Raw genomic sequence first — 24,080 nt, 5'->3', positions numbered from 1 at the left:
CAGTGTAACATTTTGGAAAAAAATTTTCACGAAAATTAATTGTCACGCACAACGAGTCTGTGTGGAAAATGTCAGCTCGATTGGATTACGGGAAGTGGGTTAAAAAACGACCGAAAGATTTGCACGGTCATAAGCAAGCAAGCACGCAAGCATGCAAGCACGCAAGCAAGCAAGCGAACTTAATATAAAGGATTTAAAAAGAGGAACACATAGTACTGAGCTAGACTGATGGCCTTAATCTAAGTTGTCTTGTGGTTGTTGTTTTTGTTTGACTTGCATCCCACTGGGATTTTTGCACACAGCGTTGGTGTACGATGTTTTTTTCTGCAAAATTTTGCTGTCTTTTCTTGGATTTTCAGTTTGCACTCAGTCACGTATTCACTTTAAGATGTTTTTTTGTTCATGTTTTAGTTTTTTGTTTGTTGCGGTTGCACCCGATTCAAGAGCCGAATGGCTCACAGGGCTATACCTAATAAATGAACTTGAACTTGAGATGACTTCCGCAGGTTAGAGACGTCACGTCGATTAGTAAGAAAAGTCAGTGAGGTTGGTTGGGCAAGGGCACTTCGCGCGAAGCGATGATGGCCGATGTTCGAGACGAAACTGAACTCTAAACTATTTTATATCTCACTACGCAAGGTCCACGGAGCTGTGTGGATCTTAATTTTTATTTTTTACCTACGTGACTTTACCGAAAAAACCTAAGAATATGTGTGGATCTTTTTTTCAGAAGCGACCTGGCCACAAATGATAACTCGACACAGTGGCTTATTATCGCGTGGAAAATGACAGCAGACAAATACTTTACAAACGTAGAGCAGCCAAAATGAACGCAGAGTAAAGGGTGGAATTGTTAATTTCCCTGAGTGATTCATTTATAAAAAAAATATTCCTTAATAATATAATTAATCGATTCTGGTTATTGTTTCACGCTGCGGTGAATGAATGTTAGCACCTCGAGTGGCTGCATGGAGGCGATTTGAACCGATTTCCACGTACAAATCCAAAACCCCATTGATGCACACGTGCGCGTTCGGATTCACAATACCGTAAGCTGATGAACTTGATATCAGTTGAGGCGCATTGTCCTTCGTGGCCATAATGTGCAGCATCAATTTTTTTTTTTTAATTTACGTTCTATGTTAGCCACTTGAAAACAGAAAGCCAGCCTGTCGAAGCCGACGGCTTCACGACCGTCATTGTGAAGCCGCTTGACAGCTTGCGAGTTCTCTGCAGCTCAGCTCGGCTTAACATGTTATCAGATGCAGATGTTTTAAAAGATCAGCTCTTTAAGGCACGTTTACGTGGATGAACAAACGTAATTACGGCGCTCAAGCTGAAGCTAATCCAAAGACACACTTGACGATATTTCCTGGAACTCAAACGGACAAAAAATTCACGCAAATCTGAGAAAGCATGCTGAGAACTCATCGTCTCACGGATCACGTAGACTGTGGCGGACTGCTGTAAAGTGACGTGACATCATTGCAACACATCTGGGACATTTATTTGACTCTTAAAATCGCATTAAACTCACCCCCCCTACCCCAAAAAACAAAACGAACTGTTGCTTTTGCCGTTCATGAAATGTACCCGCAACACGTACACAAGAGGGTTAAATGGCAGCACTAGGCGCCTTGGTTATCGTCCGAAACATGCAACACACATATCAAACCCCGGCTACGATTTCAAGACATGTCATCAGAGCACCCCCCCCCCCCCCCCACCTTCTACACATCTGTGCCAAATCAACGCTGCCTGACCATGACATTCCTCTTTTGAAATGACCCATCCCTTCCTTCCGCACTTCCTCCCAGCTACTCCCTCTACACTCGCCGATAATTCGGGCCCCCTGCCTCGTGCAATTAAAACATCTAAATAAAAGCCACATTGGGTCCCGCGCGCCGACAGGAATGTCAACAGCTGGCCCTGGGCGCACCCCGGGTTCACACACGCGCGCGCCGTTCCGACGTTTCGCTCTCCGGCATTCGGGGCGAAACGTCGGACATCGTGCCGACGACGCGAGACGAGATCGGACCAATAACGAACGTTCCATCAGCCACGCGTTGCTCATCCCAGTCTACATTGGCTCCTGACGGCCTTTGAAGGCAGCATTTCCTGCCTTGTAAAACTCTTGTCCGCAGTGTTTAATGTCACGCCTTGAGCTAATCATGGTGGGGGGCGAGGGTTTACTGAATTGGATGCCTCCAAGTGAACACGAGGTTAATCCTCGCTTGCTATTAAGACCAACCACTGTACACCAGGGTTCTTCACTCATTTTCAGAGGTGGGTGGGGGGCGCGCACTTGCCCCGATAAGGGCCACACCACACATTTGAAACCATCGGGGGTTTGACAGCAGCACGATGATGATGATGATGGGGTTGGGGGGGGGGTATCACACCGCGTGAATTGTCGTGGGCCACACGTCAGGTCCGCACTAAAGGCCACCAGCGACCGCTAATGGCCCACCGGGCCTTGCAACGAACACTGCAGGACACAGTGGTTAGCAGCACTCTGAGCTCTGAACCCGTTGTTGATCCGACTTCCGATTCCCGGCCATGACCAACGTTAGCCGGCAAGCGATTCCCGAATTGGTCCTGGGCAGCTCATGCACAGACGCGCACTGATCACCGTGGTGTGAAGTATGGTCGCACAACCACAATGCCCGACATGACATTGAGAGACCCCCTTCATCCGGCAGTGGAGCGTGACCAAGGGCTGTGGGTTCATGTTGTATATCCGGGCGTCACAGGTCTGCCCTTTGCAATTAGTCGCCCGCACCCAGCGCATCGTTTGCGCGTAACGTAAATGTAATTTTCTACAGAAGTACACAAGTAAAAGTGAGAATAGGTTTAACCCCTTTTTTCTGGCAACAAAAACAGTTGTGTTAAGATGTTAAAACACCAAACTGAAACCTTTTACAAGGAATCGTGTCTGCATTAACCACAATGCTTGTGGTCAGAATGCAAACAAAAAACATACTCTGATAATCTAACACAATTTGAGACGAGGCTCAAAAGAAAGCTGTCTCTGGTGTGGGCCAATCAGTTTCAAACACTGATTATACTTTCAAAGAATGTTTTTTGTTTGCATTCTGACCACAAGTATTGTGGTTAATGCAGACATGATTCATTGTAAAAGGTTTCAGTTTGGTGTTTCAACATCTTAACACGTGTTTTGTTGCCAGAAAAAAGGGGAAAACGGATTCTCATATTTTGGTACTGGCCAAGGAGGTCTCATGATACACAAATAAAGTTTGGCCTTTTCACACACACGGCAAATGATTTGCTTAAACATCGCACACATACGCTTACTTCTAGACACGCGATGTTGTTTTCCTGTGGTCCGAGTGGATGTTTACCGGCACTGTGAGTGTAATTATTGCCACTGGCTTTTATCGTCGTTTCTATGCATTCTATCGATATTGCAACTGTAGTTGCCATTCCATTGGAACCTCATTTGCCAGTAAAAAATATGATAATTGGTTTTTACCCTTCTATCTGGCAACAAAAAGGTGTCAGTTTTGTTGCCAGATAGAAGGGTAAAAAAACAATTATCATTGTAGTTGCCATTGTTATCATCGGCTTTTACTGTACTTATATTCGATTGTATCTATACTTGTGAGTGCAGTTTTTATTTAATGTTGTTTATGTACGGAGCTTGCTTTATAAAATCGAGATCATTATATTTTGCTATCTTTAAAAATCCTTATTCTGCAACGTATTTACCCTTACTGTGATATCAAGGGACGCGAGTTCTGCGTGAGTATCCACAAATGCATGCTGAGCTTCTTTCGCACCGTTCTGTAGCCCACCGTGCCAATCGGAGTTGGAGTGAGCGTGGACTTTCATGGGCTTGTCCTCATGCATAGCTGGCACTTGTCAGTTCAATTTCTTTTTCAAACGGTGCCAATCGGCAGACGACAGGCGAAGACGGAAATCGTCGTTTTCCACTCGGTGCCTCTTAATCTCAGTGATGGATGTACTACGTCTGTCAAAAAATAAAAACTCCCCACAGCTCCGCACGGGGACCTCATATAACCTGCTCACTCAGCCTCGGACACTCGTGGCAAACAAAACATAACATTTCAGCTTGAACAATTTCATTTTATTTCCTAATGTCTGAACAAAGCCCTGATATCTAAGTATCAAGCGTGCTTATCAGTGGGCGGCAGGCATGGCTGGCCATAACTAAATTTACGCTCGGATTATGCGTTACATAACTCACATATGAGATGGCATCAGAGAGAGATATAGTGGCTTGTAAATAGCGCGCGCGCGCGCGTGTGCGTGTGTGTGTGTTTCACATTGCCCACTGTTAAACTTACTATCGGTTGGTTTCGCCGATCGAAATTTACAACGGCTCGTTACAAACCTGCAAATTTCCTCCGCGCGCCTTTGTGAAGGCGGCGGACGCCGTGAGCCACCCGGGCAACGCGCGAGCAAAGACACGTACATCGCCCGCAGCGTCTGACGACGCGGACCCGCCAACTCGCTCGGAGTTGAACCCAGAGCGGCCGCCACCACACTCCACTGTCACAAATTTCACCGCCTCTCGCATTAACCGGGGCAGAAACGTGAACGCCGCCACCACCACCACCTCTCGCAGCCTGGACGCGAAACGTCGTCGCTCCATCGCTCGCGAACACGCCGGCGCACGACGCGATTAAATCGCTTGAGCTCCCTCACCCCGGGCTCCCATCCCATCGTTGGAATGCTACCGCGGAACCGCTGAATATGCACCCGCCGTGTGTAATGTTGAACTTCTTTCGCACCCGTAACGCAGCGAGTCGGACTAATCGGAGGTGCGGGGGAATGACGACAAACTTCAAGCAGTTCTAAAGAAATGAGTTTGTCAATCGAGATGATTTAAAAGCACATAACTCACAGCGGCTTCCTAACATCGGAAGCAAGAGCGTTCCAGACGGCCGCGGAAGCGCGTCTCGAAAGCGCCGCGTGATGCGGTGACCGCCGTCTGTGTTCGACGGCGAGCTAAAAGCCCCTGCTGCGAGGATGACCGCGTAGCCCCGAGTAGTGACATTCGTGGCATGGTTAAAAACTCCATTATCTCGGCTGGACACGTGGGTTGTTTGAGGGGAGGAGGGGGGGGGCTTAGCTGCGGCGAGGGATGGTAAAACACGGTGACCCAAAATCAACACCAACTGGGAGACCCCCCCCCCCGCCGGAGACCCCCCACCCTCCAGCCCGCCCCCACAGTGGCTTTGCCCAGTTGAAACTAAACTAAACACATTTTTTTTAATTTTACTAGAGAGCTATAAGAGCTCTTTTTCAGAAGCGACCTGGCCTATCACAAATGATAGCTCTCAACGAAGTACGCTTATCGTCGTGCGAAAATTTGTAGCAGCCAAATACTCCAAGCGCGTGACGTTGGTTCTAAATGTGGACGGGAAAAACCGGAGGGCCCGGAGGAAAAAGTCCACGCGACCACGGAGAGGGAGAGAGAGAGACACGCAGACTCCAAATATACAGCAGGTGTCATGGTCGGGATCGAGCCCACATCCTCCTGTATACCAGGCGAGGCAGTTAACATCTCCGAGCCACCGTGATGATGATGATGATGGAGAGAGAGACACGCAAACTCCAATTATACAACAGGCTTCAGGGTCGGGATCGAACCCACATCCTCCTGTATACCAGGCGAGGCAGTTAACATCTCCTAGCCACCGTGATGATGATGGAGAGAGAGACACACAGACTCCAAATATACAGTAGGCGTCAGGATCGGGATCGAACCCACGATCTCCTGTATACCAGGCGAGGTAGTTAACATCTCCGAGCCACCGTGATAATGATGGAGAGAGAGACACACAGACTCCAAATATACAGCAGCAGGCGTCAGGGTCGGGATCGAACCCACGACCTCCTGTATGCCTAACGGGCGGAGGAAGAACGGACTCGGAAAAGCGCCGTAGTTTTAACTGTTGAATTGAGATGCTGCACAATGCGTTTGCCTAATCGAATTAACTTCCGAGAGTACGTGCCGGTGGGGAGACGGAACGGTGAAATCCGGTTCGTTGTGCGAGTTGCCACACGGAGTTATTAGGTGGCAAGATCGTCGAGATTTTGCCGTGGCTTGGAAATGCCTTCATCCAGCAGCGGATTGATCACGGCTGCCAATGATGGCGATGATCATTATGACTTTTCTTCGACATTGAGATTCGGAGAAGAAAAAAAAGTTATTTTTTTTTACGTCCATGTGTAGACTGTGTTTTCCTACGCACGGTTTGCGTTGGTTAAAAACACGACTCCGTTAATCCTTCCAGTTCCTCTGAAGCCTGCACCGGGGGAGATCTACTCGAGCCATTATGTAACGACTTGCCCCTCGGTGATAACAATTAATATTTGCGATTCAGTCGGGAGACCGGGGAAGCAACGTGCTTCTTTGCTGCTGCCCCCAGTGGTCTGGAATGTCCTCACCCCAGCCGTGCAGGCTGTCGCCTCCATACCCCGGTTCATGTCCAAGCTTGACTCCTTCCATCAGACGATGACTGGCTCCTTCATAAACAAATAAAATACCCTCCATATATTTACGCGTGAAGTGTGTACACAGTAGAACCACTGTTAACGACTAACCGCTTAAGAACGGGCCTCTATAGAGCCCAATGTATCGTGTATAGTGTAGTGTATAGTAGTGTATGGTCGTGTAGTGTATAGTAGTGTAGTGTATAGTGTAGTGTATAGTAGTGTTGAGTAGAACCCCTCTTAACGACCACTCCTGTTAACGACAAATTGCTTTAGACAGGCCTCTATAGAGCCCAATGTGTAGTGTACAGTATAGTGTATAGTGTAGTGTATAGTAGTGTATAGTGTAGTGTATAGTAGTGTAGTGTATAGTGTAGTGTACAGTAGTGTATGGTAGTGTAGTATATAGTGTAGAGTAGAGCCCCTTTTAACGACCACCCCTGTTAATGACTAATCGCTTAACGACAGGCCTCTATAGAGCCCAATGTGTAATGTATAGTAGTGTATAGTGTAGTGTATAGTGTCGTGTACAGTAGTGTATATTAGTGTAGTGTATTGTAGTGTATAGTGTAGTGTATTGTAGTGTATAGTGTAGTGTATAGTAGTGTAGTGTATAGTGTAGTGTATATTAGTGTAGTGTATTGTAGTGTATAGTGTAGTGTATTGTAGTGTATAGTGTAGTGTATAGTAGTGTAGTGTATAGTGTAGTGTATATTAGTGTATAGTGTATAGTAGTGTATGGTCGTGTAGTGTATAGTAGTGTAGTGTATAGTAGTGTATAGTAGTGTAGTGTATAGTAGTGTATAGTGTAGTGTATAGTAGTGTAGAGTAGAACCCCTTTTAACGACCATTCCTGTTAATGACTAATCGATTTAAAGCTTTCGTGACTGCAGTGATTCATATTCTTGGTTCCTTTGGTATAGTCACGTAGAAGGGAAATAATAAAATAATAAAACAATAAAATTTTCTTGCTGTGGTTTTCACACCTGATGATGATTGCTTGTGTTGCAATCGAAACGTCTTGAGAATTTTATTGTTTTATTTTTATTATTTTATTATTTCCGTTCTAAATGACTGATCGCTTAACGACAGGCCTCTATCGAGCCCAATGTGTAGTGTATAGTGTAGTGTATAATGTAGTGCATAGAAGTGTGGTGTATAGTAGTATAGAGTAGAACCCCTCTTAACGACCACTCCTGTTAATGACTAATCGCTTAACGACAGGCCTCCATAGCCCAATGTGTTCGCTTACCGACAATTACCCCATTAACGACTGGCTGTTGTAGGTACGGTAAATATTAATTAATACATTGATTAACCATGTTTCTTTTAATATTATGTGTTTATAATGTTGTTAGTATCTTTATGCACTTGATATCCATTGTTTATATATTATAAAGTACCTTTTTTGGGGTGAAAAGGAGTAACTTTAGATGCTATCGGAACGAATTAACCCTTCAGCGTACATACTCTTAGGTTTTTTCGGTAAAGTCACGTAGGTAAAAATAATAATAAAATTAAAATAAAAGTAATAATGAAAATAAAATAATAAATCACGACGTTTCGGAGGCAACACAAGTCTCCGTCATCAGGTGGATTTACTGTTTCAAGTGAGGCAAACTATTTCAAGATACAAGTTCTTAAATACATTTCCTGTACTCGCTTAACGACCAAATTCACTTAACGACCAAATTCACTTAACGACCAAATTCACTTAACGACCAAATTCACTTAACGACCGGTCCCGTGGAACCAATCGACATCGTTAAGAGGGCTTCTACTGTACACATACGCACCCCCCTCCTCCCCTCTCATAGTAAACGCATCCTACTGTTTCTTGAAAAGGTGTTTGAGATGCAATTGGATTTCCACAATAACACGTGGTTTTTTTTTTTGTTTTCCCAACAATGACATCGTCATCATAATTGTCGGTCGTGCTCATTCCACTGCTGGATGAAAGTGGGCCTCCCCATCTCTCTGGCGATGCAATAATCCACCCGGCACCCGAGCCGATTTGATACGCACGCATTCTATGACTGTCGCAACAGAGAGCACGCTAACCGATTGAGTTTGTTTTTAAATCCTTTATATTAAGTTCGCTTGCTTGCTTGCGTGCTTGCGTGCTTGCTTGCTTGCTTACGACTGTGCAAATCTTTCGGTCGTTTTTTAACCCACTTCCCGTGATCCAATCGAGCTGACATTTTGCACACAGACTCGTTGTGCGAGACACTTAATGTTCGTGACATTTTTTTCCAAAAATTTTACACTGTTTAGGGAAAACTAATTAAATATTTAATTACCAATTGCTTAATACTGGCAGACAATCATCTGACCCATAGGTGGCAGCCATCTCAAGCCAGAGGACGAGAGGACTCTAGCCGCCACGCACATAAAGGATTTATAGTGAAAAACTTTGTTTTTACGGGTTATACTTGTTTTATTTCTTTCTTTCAATAAATCGAGAGGTTCAAACCTTAGGAACATTCGTCGCCCACCTTTTAACGCAGCCGATACATTAGTGATCGTTTAGGGGTTTGGATTTTTTTCTTCTTCTCATTTTCTCGGCTCCGCTAAACCTCATCCATCCATCCATCGTTCCGTGCGTTGAGGTTTTGCCCGAATGAAATGACCGCACGGGGACTCGATCTTGCGGCGGGAGGCAACGGTTAAAGAATGCCACCTTTGGCCCCGAGTCACAGAGTCGCTGTCCTTCCCTGGGTGCAGATGTTTAACTGATTAAGCGATGATTTATCCACGCACGGCACTTTAAACATTTCCGTTTCCCAAGAATGTTAGCGGGGTAATAAAAATTCCACCTCGACCACAATTTTAGGTGGAGGTGTCTCGCCTCAACGAGTGTTGCTTTCGATATGGAACTGTCGACTTGCCTATCGAGTGTCACGTGTTTATATATCTATATACTTTTTGGGTACAAGCGAAGTCTGCCAAGCAAATAGAGTAGGCCTCGTTTTTCGTTGTATGTTCTTGCCACCCGCGACGTTTAGCAAGCTTGTGTCTCACTCTTAGTTTGCGTGTATTTACTATGAGTCCAAGTTTTTAGCCTCTTAGTCGTTTTCGGTCCATTCATTTTCACTGGTCGTGAAGATCAAATTTCCAAATGTCGATTTTTTTAAATACCTTTCATTGTTTAAATTTCGATTTAAAGCTTTCGTGACTGCAGGGATCCATCTTCTTGGTTATTTCGGTAAAGTCACGTAGAAGGGAAATAACAAAATAATAAAAATAAAACATAATAAAATAATTATCACGACGTTTCGGCCACAACTGCTTGTATTGTGGCCGAAACGTCGTGAGAATTATGAACAGGTCTGTCGGAAAGAGAGCGTCTGAATGACGCTGTCTTTCTGACAGACCTGTTCATCACCTGAGGATGGCTGCTTGCGTTGTGGCCAAACGTCGTGATAATTATTTTATTATGTTTTATTTTTATTATTTTATTATTTCCCTTCTACGTGACTTTACCGAAAGAACCAAGAAGAAGACTTTTATTATTTGTTCAACATCTTCGAACGCTGCTGGGGATACCCTTTGTCATACGCGTGTCTCTGTGCACGACTCCCCTTCTGATACGTAATTCATATTTTCTTTCATATAGATATTCTAATCCTGTAAATGTTTTTTTTTATTTAAAAAATGTGTTTGTGCAAATGCCCTGCTGTGTATGAGAGCTTGGATGACTGCATCCATTTTCACTGAGCCAATGGGGAGGAGGGGGGGGGGGGATAATGGTAATTGATACTCATTAAATTTTATCTCTGAAATCCGACTGATGGAATGTTTATGGTCGACGGTAGAGAAATCTTTCCTCAATCCAACGGTCCAAAAACGCGTGAAAATTTAATTTGGTTTTCACTTAATTCGACTCATTTCAGTACCGAGACTTAAACACGTGGGTGTGAGTGACACGTGGTGAAGAATCTTTGCGGGGCATTGAGAATGTCTGGTCCGAGTTGCAAATAAAGAGTCTACTGCACTTTTGAAGTGACTTCAGAAGCAATCACCAAACGCAGTCGAGCTCCGAATTCACATTTCGTCTTCGGCGTGGTATGACATCAAATAGAAAAGCTGCAATAGAAAAAGCTTTTTATATATAAAAAATAACATTCGAAAACTATTCGCCAAAAGCACTTATCCTAAGGACAGTCACACCCACGCCATAGGAATGTGGAATTTCCACCGCAGCCTCGGCAAACGGGAGATGAGCATTTCCCCAGGCTTGTTTGAGCTGAAGTAAGAAACCACTAGGAATTAATGTTGCCAATGAAACAGCAATCACTCACTTGCACCCACACAATTAGCACGGCTGGCTACGTACGGTGGGAAAAAAAGTTCAACATACACGCAGTATGCGAGGGATACGTTCCGGAGATGCTAGTCAATAACAAAGTTGGCGGATATTGGCCTAGGGATATCGTACACAAGCAACGTCCGCGAATGCTTCTAAAGCTTCGAGAAATTATCTCTCTCTCGTATTTTTATATCATCACTTTCTCACATCACATTCCCTCTCATCACTTTATCCCATCCCTTTATCTCTCGGCACGTTATTTCATCACGTTCTCGCATTACATTCGTTCTCGTCACTTTATCTCATCACATTATCTCATCACTTTATCTCACCACTTTATTTCATCACTTTATCTCATCACTTTCTTTATCGCTCTCGATGCAGTCGTGTGGAGTTTCAGATGCGATTCGCGGAGAGGCAAAATCGCGGATAGCAAGTTCGTGAATAACGAGGGAATGCTGTGCATATAAACGTCGTCATACAAACATCTTCTGACAGAAGCTGAATTTATGTCAACAAAACTGTTCATGAAATTCAAAACAAGAATCCGGAACGAAAATATATTTCTGAATATTGATTCATGGGACTGTACTGCAGCAGAATCTCGACGAGTGTTTTCTCTTTATTGTTGGCCTTGGTTTTCCATTTCAGCTCAAAAGAAATGCAGACTTGATCATTGAAAGAAATATATATTCTCATTGCCAAGAAAAGCACATCAGCATCTTTCGCGTAATTATATAACACAGTGAAATTCATAGCAGAGCGAGGAGGGTTTAAAGCGAGGGCAATGAAGAGAAGTGAGAAGAATGGAAAGTTTCACGACTGATGATATATTCAGGATATTTCTGGATGGCTTTAAAGGGCCTCCCACCCCCTCTCCTCTCTCTCTCTCTCATGTCGTTATCAAGGCCATGACAAGGGAGCCGACCCGTCACATCTGGTTTCTCACACGCCACGGCTGAGGAGCCATGCGGTGCTGTGGTTAACATAGGTCGTAGGGGCCACCCACAGCACACGGAGACATCCACGCGTGCACATGATGTACCGCTCTCTGCTAATCCACTGCTGAATGGAGCATCGTGGGCTCTGCTTGAACGATGATGCGATATGTTTACACGCATTGCATCCACGTTTCGACGAACTGTCACAATTCAGCTCCGTTACTTAAATTCACGAATCGATTATTTGATTTGACGTTGCACGCGGTGGCCTCTCGCGTCTGCAGGGGTCATGTGAAAATCCGTTTAACACAACGTCATGTGAAATACAATCGAAGACGTCATCGCAAACGGTAAACACATTATTTGGCGACGCCGCCGTTGGCGGTGGTGAACAAACAATTAACTAATAATAATAGTCGACACATTCGTCAATAACACTGGCGTGTATGTAACAGGCGACCTTTTAGACAATCACCCTTGTTCAGATGACATTATTGATGTGCTATAAAGGGCCATTGCCCGAAACGTCGCTTAGTATATATACGTTTCATTCTCAGACCGTGTAGTTGATGAATGTGTTGGGGTTTTTGCGTTGATTGCAAGCAGCAGGAGAATGGAAGCAGTGAAAAGGAAATAAGCTCGGCACACACACAACAAATACAAATTGAACCACAAAAAAACTCTCGTTCCCATCGTGAACTCAAGAATCGTTATTAAACTATGAATCAAAAAATTTACTGAAAAGAGTCCATGCCCATAGATATCTGGGAGTTCACCAACATTGGATCAAGCGAGCCGGATTCTGCTAACGAGACACTGAATGTTGAAACCGCTCCAGAGTTTGCGTTCAACCAATGCCGCTGTAATTATGCACTCCCAGATGGCCATTTGGCTGATAGGATGGGTAAAAAAAAACATATTTTAAGTGGAGAGACAAATATGTGAAGAAAGCATATGTTTGCTTTCTTATTTTATTACTTAAATTCTCTACAACGACGGTAATAATTATTTCGTGTTATGAACCTTTAGATCGTTATACACACGTAGATCAAATTATTTATGATGTTGCTTCCAGAAAGTGACTTCCAGTGCATCTGGTATTAACATTTACGTTGACGTTGCCTTTTTAGAAGCCTCACTTTAGAGACGAGAATATTTTTGAAACAAAAAAATGCTATTTAAATTCTGCACTTCTCACCACCAGTGACATTGGGATGGCATTATTATCAAGCAAGTATCCTGAGCAACAAGCAGTCTGAGTGAGGGCAATGTCAGCATCAGATGTCTCATTAAAAGTAAAGCAACTTGGGGCGCCACGGTGGCTAGGAGATGTCAACTACCTCGCCTGGTATGGAGAAGGTCGTGGGTTCGATCCGAACCCTGAAGCCTGTACATTTGGAGTTTGCATGGATTTTTTTTCTCCGGATCCTCCATTGTTTCCCTCCACATTTGGAATCAACACGCGTTTAGAGTATTTGGCTGCTACGAATTTCCACACGATAAGCCACTTCGTTGAGCTATCATTTGTGGCCAGGCCGCTTCTGAGAAATATCCACATTGCTCAGTGGGCCTTACCTGGTAAAATGCAAATAAATGTACAGTTTCGTTTACTTCATTGTCATACGGCCTGTGGTCACATGACAGCTTTCACTCCCAAAGATGTACTTGATACAATTCAATGCAAAGCAGTCTGGTTGACTGACGATCCACACCCTTCACTTCCAGTCACTCGCTCACCAGAGGTCAGTCATCCTCACATCACTGTTCTATCACAACTCCCACTGATGCTCCTGTTGTTGAGGAGTGACTCATGCAGCCAGCTATGGCTACAGGGTTTGGTGGTATATGTTGTTTATGTCGTTTATTGTGAAATTTCGGTCACGGTTCCTATGATCACTGTTACATTGCTTTTATGGATTTATTTTGGTGATTTAGAAAAGTTTTTTGGTTTGGCCATGTTTGTTTGTTGTAGTAAGGAATTAGACTGATGGCCTTAATCAAAGTTGTCTTGTGGTTGTTGTTGTTTGACTTGCATCCCACTGGGATTTTTGCACACAGCGTTGGTGTACGTTGCTTTTTGTGGAATATTTTGCTGTCTTTTCCTGGATTTTCTGTTTGCACATAGTCACATAGTGACTTTAAGATGTTTTCTTGTTCATGTTTTTGTTTCATGTTTTTGTTGATTCAAGAGCCGAATGGCTCACAGGGGCTATACCAAATAAATGAAATTCAACTACCGTGGTTAATGTTTCCCGAAAACTTCGCACATTGATTCCTCCGCCCGCGTTGAGGACTCGCTCGACCAGACTGACTGTTTCACACCATCCACAGCACTGTGTTCATTCGCTCACTACGCTGAGGGTCACTACATTTATTTCTCGGCGTCTTTGCCCGCACTGCACAACTTTGGAATTCCTTCCCCATCGTCCCCTTCCCCCACCAAGTTCTATTAACAACCTCATTAAATTCAAGCAATACATTATTAACCCTTATCTAGTACTCTTCTCTCTGACAGTGCTGATTTTCGCTGGCTATTAAGATTATTTTGCTGCTGTAAATGTCCAAATGATGAGCCACTTTGTTGAGCTGTCATTTGTGGCCAGGTCGCTTTTGAAAACTGAGTTAATACCGATTTAAAGCTTTCGTGACTGCAGGGATTCGTCTTCTTGGTTCTTTCGGTAAAGTCACGTAGAAGGGAAATAATAAAGTAATAAAAATAAAACATAATAAAATAATAAAATAATTCTCAAGACAGCGTCAGACGAAGAACAGGTCTGTCGGAAAGACAGCGTCTGACGCTGTCTTTCCGACAGACCTGTTCTTCACCTGAGGACGGCTGCTTGCGTTGTGGCCGAAACGTCGTGAGAATTATTTTATTATGTTTTATTTTTATTTGTTTGGGTGATTTGTTTACCGTTCTTGTACTTTGCACTCCGATCATGTTTTTGTACTGACACGTTGCTACCCGCCGCGACGGAACAACTGTGAAAAAGAGCTTTATAGCTCATCGGATTCCTCCAGTACAAATACATATTCGGATTCTGGCTGCTTGATACGTGGAGCCTGATGGCCTGTGCTCAGCAACAACCTTAACGTTTCAACAAAGAATGCCAGCAGACGATGGCTATTCATCACTCAGAGCATCTCCACCGCGCGCCTACTTCAGAATCGCGACCCGACATCAAGAGCAGCGGCGGTTACCGTGAGCGACACAGGGGGACGTCAACATCGACTTCTCGCGTTTTCTTTGGAAAGCGCCGGGGTGCGTGCGTGAATGTGTGGCTCCCCGCGGAGGGCATTTGGAAGCCCTCCTGGGCCCTCCGTGAGTAAAAGGTTCCCCAGCCGTGTAATAATGCACAAAGACAAAGACCCCCACCGTATAGCCTTGACATACTGTAGGGGCAAGTGCTGTCAGCGAGCACCTATGACGGCCGGCACAGCAAACGATGGGGTGGGTGGCCAGCACCACGCCCGACCGCCTTTGTCTCCCCAGTGGCGATGTTTACACACAGCACCAGGTACTCATTTGAGGTTGAGTCGACCTAGGGGAGGCCCAGGACCAGTTCAGATAATCATTACCGGTGTTAGCCATGAGCGGGAATCCAACTCGGCCGCCAGGTTCGTAGCGCAGCGCGCTAACCGCTACACTCCCGCTCCCGACAGGCGTAATCTATACACACACACGCATTTTTAATCTTTGAAATCGCACGCTGCACTGTTAGAGACGAAGCCAGGGGGTTGGCTGAGACTCCCAGTGTGAAGGCAGCGCTGGCTCGCATCGGACAACGCCACCAACCGCGCACCGACGTTCTAATCGCCGGCTCACCCGCTCTCGCACAGCGCTGCCCAACTTACATCGAGTGGCCAGGTGTTGGTCAGAGGATGGCAGAATCGAGTGGCATCACCACCAGCCCACTTTTCGTTTGGCGTGGTGGGGTTTTTTTCTCTGGGCGCCCAGGGATTCCTTGCAAATGCCGAACGTACTCATGAAATGGTATTGACCAAACATTCCAGAAATCTCCTGACGAAAGAGTCGGTGAAGCTTGCATGGATAAATGGTTGGCATTGTTATTATCGACGGGGCCCTATTCTTGCATAACCCGTGCTCGTTAATGTTGCAGCAGCCACTGATGAATTTGGTGGTCAAACAGAGCAATTGAAATGGTTTCAATCACTTATGAAGCGTACTCTCTCTTTCCTTTAAGAAAAAAACGTGTTCACATTTGGCAATGCACAGTGAAATAGCATTTTACTGCGTATAATTTCGAACAGATCTTGGAAGCTAAGCAGGTTTCAGCTTGGTCCGTACTTGATTGGGGAGGCTACCAGAGAATCCCATGCGTCGAAGGCTTGAGCTACGAGGTGAGTTATAAAATAGCGGTGCAGAAACAAGTTATTGAATCCATCTGTACGGAATTTCTATACGGGTTGGATCATGTGATCCGTGGTCTGTGAATCGGCGGCGCGGGGGAGATCATGTGAACCACGGTGTGGCTCTGGTCACCACAGTCGCATTCTATCCGGTATCAATAGTGCCTACTGAACTGTGATCGCGTACGGTTCAGAAACAGCCATCAATGAACAAACTGGGACAAAAATAAAAAAAAACCAAGTGATAAAAATAAAACATAATAAAATAAAATGGTGAGAATTATTTTATTATGTTTTATTTTTATTATTTTATTACTTCCCTTCTACGTGACTTTACCGAAGGAACCAAGAAGATGAGTCCCTGCAGTCACGAAAGCTTTAAATCGAAAAACAAATGCACAAAGAAGGAGAGTTGAAAGATGGGAATCACACCGAGAGACGGGTAGAGGAACACACGGATTAGAGAACAGGAGAGGTCACGGCGAGAGGGGACGATTGCTGAAGATCAAAGAATAACAACGGAAAGGCAGCCAAGGAATAAGTGCGCACACCGAGGAGACGCAGCGATGAAATCAGCTCGCGGGCAGGTGCCAGGCACGCAGTGGCATCGCAGCACCACGGGAGGTGGTGGCGGCGGCATGGGGAAGGCCGTCACAGTTCCTATGATTGCTTCATTGCTTTCATAGCTTTATTTTGGTGATTTCGAATAGTGTATTGGTTTAGCCATGTTTGTTTGTTGTAGTACAGAGTTAGACTGATGACCTTAATCTAAGTTGTCTTGTGGTTGTTGTTGTTGTTGTTTGACTTGCATCCCACTGGGATTTTTGCACACAGAGTTGGTGTACGGTGCATTTTATGCAATATTTTGCTGTCTTTTCTTGGATTTTCTGTTTGCACTTAGTCACATATTCACTTTAAGATGTTTTTTGTTCATGTTTTTGTTTTTTGTTTGTTGCGGTTGCACCCGATTTAAATGAACTTGAATGAATGAACTTGAATGAATCCAGCAGTGGATTGACCGTGGCTGATGACGAAGACGAAGAAACTTATCGGCAGGTGCGCAAGTGCGCGAATTGCATGGGGGAAACGAAATTCTCTCTGCGGGGCATTTCGTGCCATCAGAAGTTAAAACTCAATTGGGAATCACGAAGTGGCCAACCCTTGGCAGGCCATTATTTGGTGAAAACAGGTGTTCATCAAACTTCCCTGTGCAGGTGCAATCCCCAGTGATAGAACTTGTTTTTTTTGTATAATAATTGTAGATATTCAAACTGCATCTATCTTCAATCGCTGCTTTACATAGATATATAAATAGTGACATTTTTTATTCTAAATTTGAATTCATATTAGAATAAAAACAATTACTTTCTCCTTCGAGGTGATGATTGTATGTAGAATGACCAGATGCATCAGCAGTGGCGAGATGTTAACTACCTCGCCTTCCGTGCAGGAGGTCGTAGGTTCGATCCCAATTCTGATGCCTGCTGCATATTTGGAGTTTGCGTGTCTCTCTCCCCGTGATCGTGTGGATTTTTCTGCGGGTCCTCCGGTTTTACCCTCCACATTTATAAACATGCGTTTAGAGCATTTGGCTGCTATAAATTACCACGCGAAAAGTAACTTCGTTGAGCAGTCGTATGTGAAAGCCAGGTTCGCGTATAAAAATAACTATATAGCTCAGTGGGCCTTAGCCGGTAATATAAAACAAAGGATAGTTTAAAGCGAGCGGGCTCGTAAACGGAAGGTTTGCAGAGTTCAACTCCTGGTTGAGGTGGGGTGGTGGACTCAGCCCCATCATCCCCCTGAGGTCGATACACTTTTGTTATACTTCGTGGGGAGTCGTCACCAGTGTCTCATCCTACCGCCATTTGAATGTAAAACTTTCATCCCTGGCTCAAGCCTGTCGACAGCAGATGAGTAACTGCCTCTAAATGCTCACTTGAGCGTGACCCTTGGCTCTGTATAAAACATATTTTTACAGGAATTCTTCTCTATTTTTATATATTCTCTGTGGAGTTGGGGGCAGGTATTTTACCCAAGGCCGTAATTATAATATATATTGGGGAGGACACACCCCCCCCCCCCCAATATTCAAATATGCTCAAAATGTCCCCCCCCAATGTATTGCAATAAAATAGATTTCTGTTATATGATTGTGATTATGGTTGTATTTTATTAATCCTTAATCTCTGCCATTATATACAATGAAACAAGAAAAGGTAAAAAAGAAAATAAACAGAGCAATGTAATACAATACACTATTCGACATTATTGTAAAAAAAAAGTCCATCCTGTGTTGGTGAATTTTTTTTATCAAATTTAGATTATTTTTCTGGGGGGGGGGGGCCCAGACCCCCTGGAAGAATTGTCCCCCCCCCCCAAATGTTGATTCAATGGCTAAGGCCTTGATTTTACCCACTTCTCCAACGCCGCTCAAGCATCTTGGGAGTAACCCCACCACCATATCGTGCAAACCAACTTGCCCATCGGCTGCGGGATGCCCCTTTTTATTTTTACCGACTGCTGCGAGTGAACACGGAGGCGACGGGGGAGACCGCGGACGTTGCCTCAACTGCCCGTGCCAGATGATCAAACTGGCTGACCTCTAAGCTAGAGGGCAAGTCCAATGCTCCGCACCTACACCGCCCCCCCCCACACCCTTTGTGTGTATGTGTATGCGTGTACATGGGACGTGTTCATAAGGCACACATAGAGGGAGTGTAACAATGTAACGGAGGGTGATGAAATCCATAATGCAGGATTTTTGGGTTAGATTGCAGAAATATGTAAATGTGTCAATAAACCCGCCACCACCCGACACAGCCAACTAGTAAGGGTTGTCACGTAAACAGAACATTCCAATTCGTCACTAGTACAGCACACCGGTGTGTTGGAGAGTAAAGCCACAACATTTACAATCTGAGTACGACGTTTCGCTAGTAATTACAACCAGCTTCATCAGGCGGACGGCCAAATCTGTTGTGGCGTTGCTCTCCAACACACCGGTGTGCTGTACTAGTGACGAATTGGCACGTTTTGTTTACGTGACAACCCTTACTAATTGGCTGTGTTGGGTGGTGGCGGGTTTAACGACACATTTATATATTTACGCTATCTAACCCACAACACCTGCGTTATGGTTGATATCGGTCGCGAAAACCTACGTGTTAAACTAGGATGATACAATTTGACGAGGTCAGTTGTTGGTGATTCACAAATACTGGCGTTTAAGAAAAGCTACTTTATAAATTATAAAAAAACGTGCAGAAAACTCTCTCGTCAAGCTGTCAACGGGCCCTTGCGGTCCAGGAGTTACCACAATCCGCCAGCGGTTTAACAACAACAACAAAAAACCACCCAAAAGCCAACTGACGCCTACTCACTGCGATCGTTTGAGGATTTTTTTTCCTCCTCTGCCTGGGCCACAGCTTGTCGCTGCTTGCCATGCGTGCTGGATTCCAGAGCCAGAGGCGGGGGCGAGGGGAGGGGGGTAGACGGGGGGAGAATAGAGAGTAGTAGTAGGGGGGTGGGTGGTGGTGGTGTAACTCCCGATGTTTCCCAAGCGATTCTAGATTTGAAGCTTTCGTGACTGCAAGGATTCATATTCTTAGGTTTTTTCGGTAAAGTCACGTAGGAAAAAAAATTCAATTAATAAAAGTAAATTATTTTACTTTTATAGTAAATTATTTTACTTTTATTAATTTTTATTTTTTACCTACGTGACTTTACCGAAAAAACCTAAGAATATTTCCCAAGCGAGTTTGCGAGGTGCGTCTCTACGACCAACCGCGACCTCACCCCACGCACTGGAACCCCGCCCGCCCGCACGCACTCACGCACGCCTCTGTCTCATGATGGGGGGGGGGGGGGCATGCGGACAGACAGGGAGGAGGGAGCGGAGGAGAGAACGGAAGAGAGAGCGCGACCCTTTTTGTCGCCAGTGGTCGCTTGTTCCCCGTGTGCACCTGCTCACACCAACAACTAGCACGCTCAATGAGCAGGGTAGTTATCCATAATAGAGAGGGGGGGGTAGATTGGGTAAATATAAACACACGTGTTGTTAAACCCGCCACCACCCGACACAGCCAATTCGTAAGCTTGTGTTACGTAAACAGAACGTGCCAATTCGTTACTAGTACACCACGCCGGCCGCGTTGGAGAGTAAATCCACAACATTTACAATCTGAGTAGTACGACGTTCATAGATAGTTGGGGTAAGTGCTGCGAGCGAGTGCCTATGAAGAAACCTCCGATTAGTGCGCTTGGCCATGTACGGTGCGAACGAAGTTCAACATACGCCAGCAAGGCCCGCGGGTCACTGGTGTCCCCTCGTGGCCTTGAGCGCGGCCCCCGACAAAACACAAATGGTGAACACACCAACCCCCCCTCCCTCCCCATCATCATTGTGCTGCTGTGAAAACCGATTGGTGTCAAATGTGTCGCGGCCCTAACCCACTGATGATGTCTTAGCGCAGTGCGCTAAACCGCTAAGCCATGGCTAGGCACGCACGCACGGCACGCGACTCCAAAAAGTCCACGCGCTCGTCTTCAACAGCGTTTCATTTCACCTCGGGAATTCCACACGGCATGAGGGCCCTGCACTGATCACGCTTTGTTTAAAGCCGTCAATAAAAAGCGACGCGAGTGACGGAAAGTGTAATCAACATGCGTGCGTGGAATGTCATCAAAAGTGTGACCAGCGTGTCGTGGAATCGTAACTGTTTGGTCGACGATTCGTTCGCAAAACACTTACGTGACTTTGAGATCGTGGAGTTGTCGCTGTCTCTAAATTGCACGCTCATTTCGACCACAAGTAACGAGGTTTAACTTAAGCCTAGTATTACCTGCCTGAATGTAGCGCGACTTTTTTCCATGCGAATGAGTATTCTCTAAGTTAAGTCATTCTACGGACAATACCGTAAAAATTTGTTTGTACATTTCTGAAAAAAAGTTACCGTCATTGAACGAACCTGCCACACAACTTCCCAAGCGAAGCTATCACTGATCAATGTCATCTTGTGTATGGGTTTGGCCTTGCAATTTCTACTCGGCCAAGGTGACACATTCCCGTGTGTTGGTGTTTGGTGAGCTGCACAAGCCACCCTCGCACAGGCCGTGACGAGGTTCGGAGGCGCGTATGGGATGATCGCAAGCTCGAGGGATGAACTTGGGTTAGTACCAAAACAAATAAATATACGGCAACGCCTCCTAGAGATCCGCTTCAACAAATCCTCCCAAAGCGACCGCTTAGTTTCTCCAACTCCCTCCCGTAGCTTCAGAAGTTACCTGTTTATCCCTTCAAAAAATTTGTTTGATAAAATTTTGTTCGGTAAAAGGTTTTTCCCCCTTGTTGCTCCACGTTTCATGGAATACCCCTTGCCGCTCATCTCCAGCTTGCTTCCATCCCATCGCTCCCCCCTCTTCACTTCACACTTAAACCCAAACACAGAATACTGTGCACCTAACATCTTCTGGCGCCACTTGCTCCTCCTACCTGTTGACGTCGTCTTTTACCCCCATTTTCAGGTGTTCACGTCTTTGTTAAGACTAAAATATATCGGAGCTTACCTGCACCCGTACCTAACATTTCGCATTGCGCTCACGCCGTTACCGATGCACGCGTGTTTGGCTTTTACGGCCGTTAAAACGCCGCGTTTGTGAGTTCGTGCGATATTCTTCAAGAGACCTGTACTCGTTCCCTGCAACACTCTGCCATCGTTGACTTTGTCGCTGCTGTGCTCTCGCACCACGGAATCTCCCTTGCGAAATATACAGGTGACTGGCTAAACAAAAACCGGGATTATCCGCGTAGTAAATAAAATAAGCTGAAACTTATTCGCATGTCTCTCCGCATACAACAAAAAGTAATGTTTTGTACATGCAAAAAATATATAAATTTTTGCACGCATCTCGTAAGCCATCGGGCCTTCTGGGGGAGTGCACAACGTGCATAACGTCTGCAACATTGGTCCGACACAACGCTCTCGCCCCGGCTTCGACTTTCAGTGAGCTCATCAGCATGCCTCAACCATGAACTGCCGCATGTTGATATAGCCAAAATGACCTCCTCTGCCAGACGTGGTTTTCCGGCTCGTAGCAACACTTTACCAACGCAATAAAAAAACATATATACATAAAGTACAGCATTAGCGTCGCCGTGGAGGATACACAGCACAACGTGTGTACATTATTACAAGCGGCTTAACACAAAGTGGTGGTGGTGGCGCGGATTATCAAATCAACCGCGTTCGAGCGACGTCGCGTGCGCAGCGTTGCGAGGGATATACTCACGACTCGCCCCCCTCCCACTGGATGATGTCTCTCTCGGCAGGAATGTCGGGGGGGCGAGAGATGCTGGGTGGGGGGAGCCAGGGAACGCCACCTGGGAACAGGGACGCAAGCCGTGGCTGTGTGCGGCACGTCGAGTGACTCACCTGGGCCACCCTTCAACGTGATTCTTATTGAGTATCGCACGCGAGTGAGATACGTGGGAGAGGCGGTGTTTGTGTGTGTGTGGGGGGGGGAGTAGAGCCAAGGGCTCGGTGACAATGATGATGATGGAGGTCCCACCCCCTTCACAGCCGCACGGCCCAATGGCAAGTTCAAACTGGGCCTCCCCACCCCCCCCCTCGGCCGTAGTAAAATGAGCAACTTCCAAAAAACTCGATTGCCCAGCCAGCGATCCCTGTACGCGCGTTCATTCTCGGGGAAAGGGGTTTTGAGTGGGACCAGGCTTCACCACCCTCCCCTCCCCCCCACCGCGGCTATCTCGCGATGCCGTCAAACTTAGCTTTCGAACTTAGGCATCGATTTGAAACTGGGTCAAATGTGTAACACGAAATGTCATCCGTACGAGAGAGAGAGAGAGAAAAAGCGAGATAATTCGGTAAACGGCGCTTTGTTGGAGGGGTATTACCGTGATGTTTTGTGTGATATTTTAATATTAACTAGAGTTGACGTGAACAACGGGTGGGTGAATGAATGGTTTATAGTATTATTATAATGGCTAAAATAAAAATTAAACAGTACTTGTGTGTGTGTTCAAGTACTAGCTTTGTGCTCGGTTCTTCAGGAGTGTTTTTTTTTTACTTTGGAGTGAAAAAAATATTCAATGTGAATTACCATGTTCGTGAGCAGTAAAACGGCAGCACAGCAAACAAAATTGTTGTTGTTTTAACTTCTCTGCCCACTCTGCCTTCACCAACCTCCATTGACCAGCGTGGTGAGGTCAGGTCGAAATATCCCCCACGGGCCCCATGCTGGTTCAGTGCGTGGTGGTGAAGTCGGATCCCAGGACCAGCTCCGATGTCACGAACTGGTGACATGAGCCCTGGTTGGGAATTGAACTCAGATTTCTGGATTTCACGGTGCTGTGCGCTAACCGCTGTGCCACTGCTCCATATCTTACATGTATACTGTACACGTACACCATACGTACGTACGGTGCGAAAGAAGTTCAACATACATACACGGTAGATTTTTTTCATCAAAATGCATAATATAGAACGATACGAGACAGCCCTGTCTTGTAAATCGTGTCTCAATCGTTCATTGTTTTGCCATTGTAAATATTTCATTTTAAAAAAAATGCCCGCATTGTTGATTCCTTGTGTGTGGGCTGCGTGGAGAGAGACCTGAATGTTTTATGACAGGTTGTCGCTAGAGACGCGAGCCGGGGAGGGGTGGGGTGGGGGGTGGGTGTCCCGGTGTGCGTTGCGTTTCCTGTTCGTTATTTGCACACACGATCTGAGCCGTGGCCCAACCACCTGACGCTCCGTATCCACCGCGTGTCGTCGTCCTACCCTCCTCCTCACTCCCTCCCCCGTACTGTGTGTTCCTCACCAGTGACCAGTATAAGCCTCGGGGTGGAGAGGGGGTGACCGGGGTGAATGGGGGCGGGGAGGGGGATGAGAGATGAGGTAGTGGTGAAAGAAGGCTCGGGTTGGTAGCTGTGGACTTGCTGTACACACAAAAAA

General features: G+C 45.6%; 1 protein-coding gene across 2 annotated transcripts in view; it reads right to left on the bottom strand.

Moving 5' to 3' along the window:
- LOC133357308 (uncharacterized) overlaps positions 1-22,606 on the bottom strand; it is a 261,278-nt gene extending 238,672 nt beyond the window's left edge. For both annotated transcript variants that reach the window (XM_061575192.1, XM_061575202.1), the window contains exon 1: positions 22,539-22,606. The gene's annotated coding sequence lies outside the window, so the exon portion shown is untranslated. The remainder of the gene's footprint in view (positions 1-22,538) is intronic.
- Between the last annotated feature and the right edge of the window lie 1,474 nt (positions 22,607-24,080).

This window comes from Lethenteron reissneri, chromosome 7, assembly GCF_015708825.2.
Source record: "Lethenteron reissneri isolate LAM-NWPU_2019-01 chromosome 7, ASM1570882v1, whole genome shotgun sequence".
NCBI classification, from domain to species: domain Eukaryota; kingdom Metazoa; phylum Chordata; class Hyperoartia; order Petromyzontiformes; family Petromyzontidae; genus Lethenteron; species Lethenteron reissneri.
The sequence above is the reverse complement of the archived record's forward strand: the minus strand, read 5'-3'. Positions and strand labels throughout refer to the sequence as shown.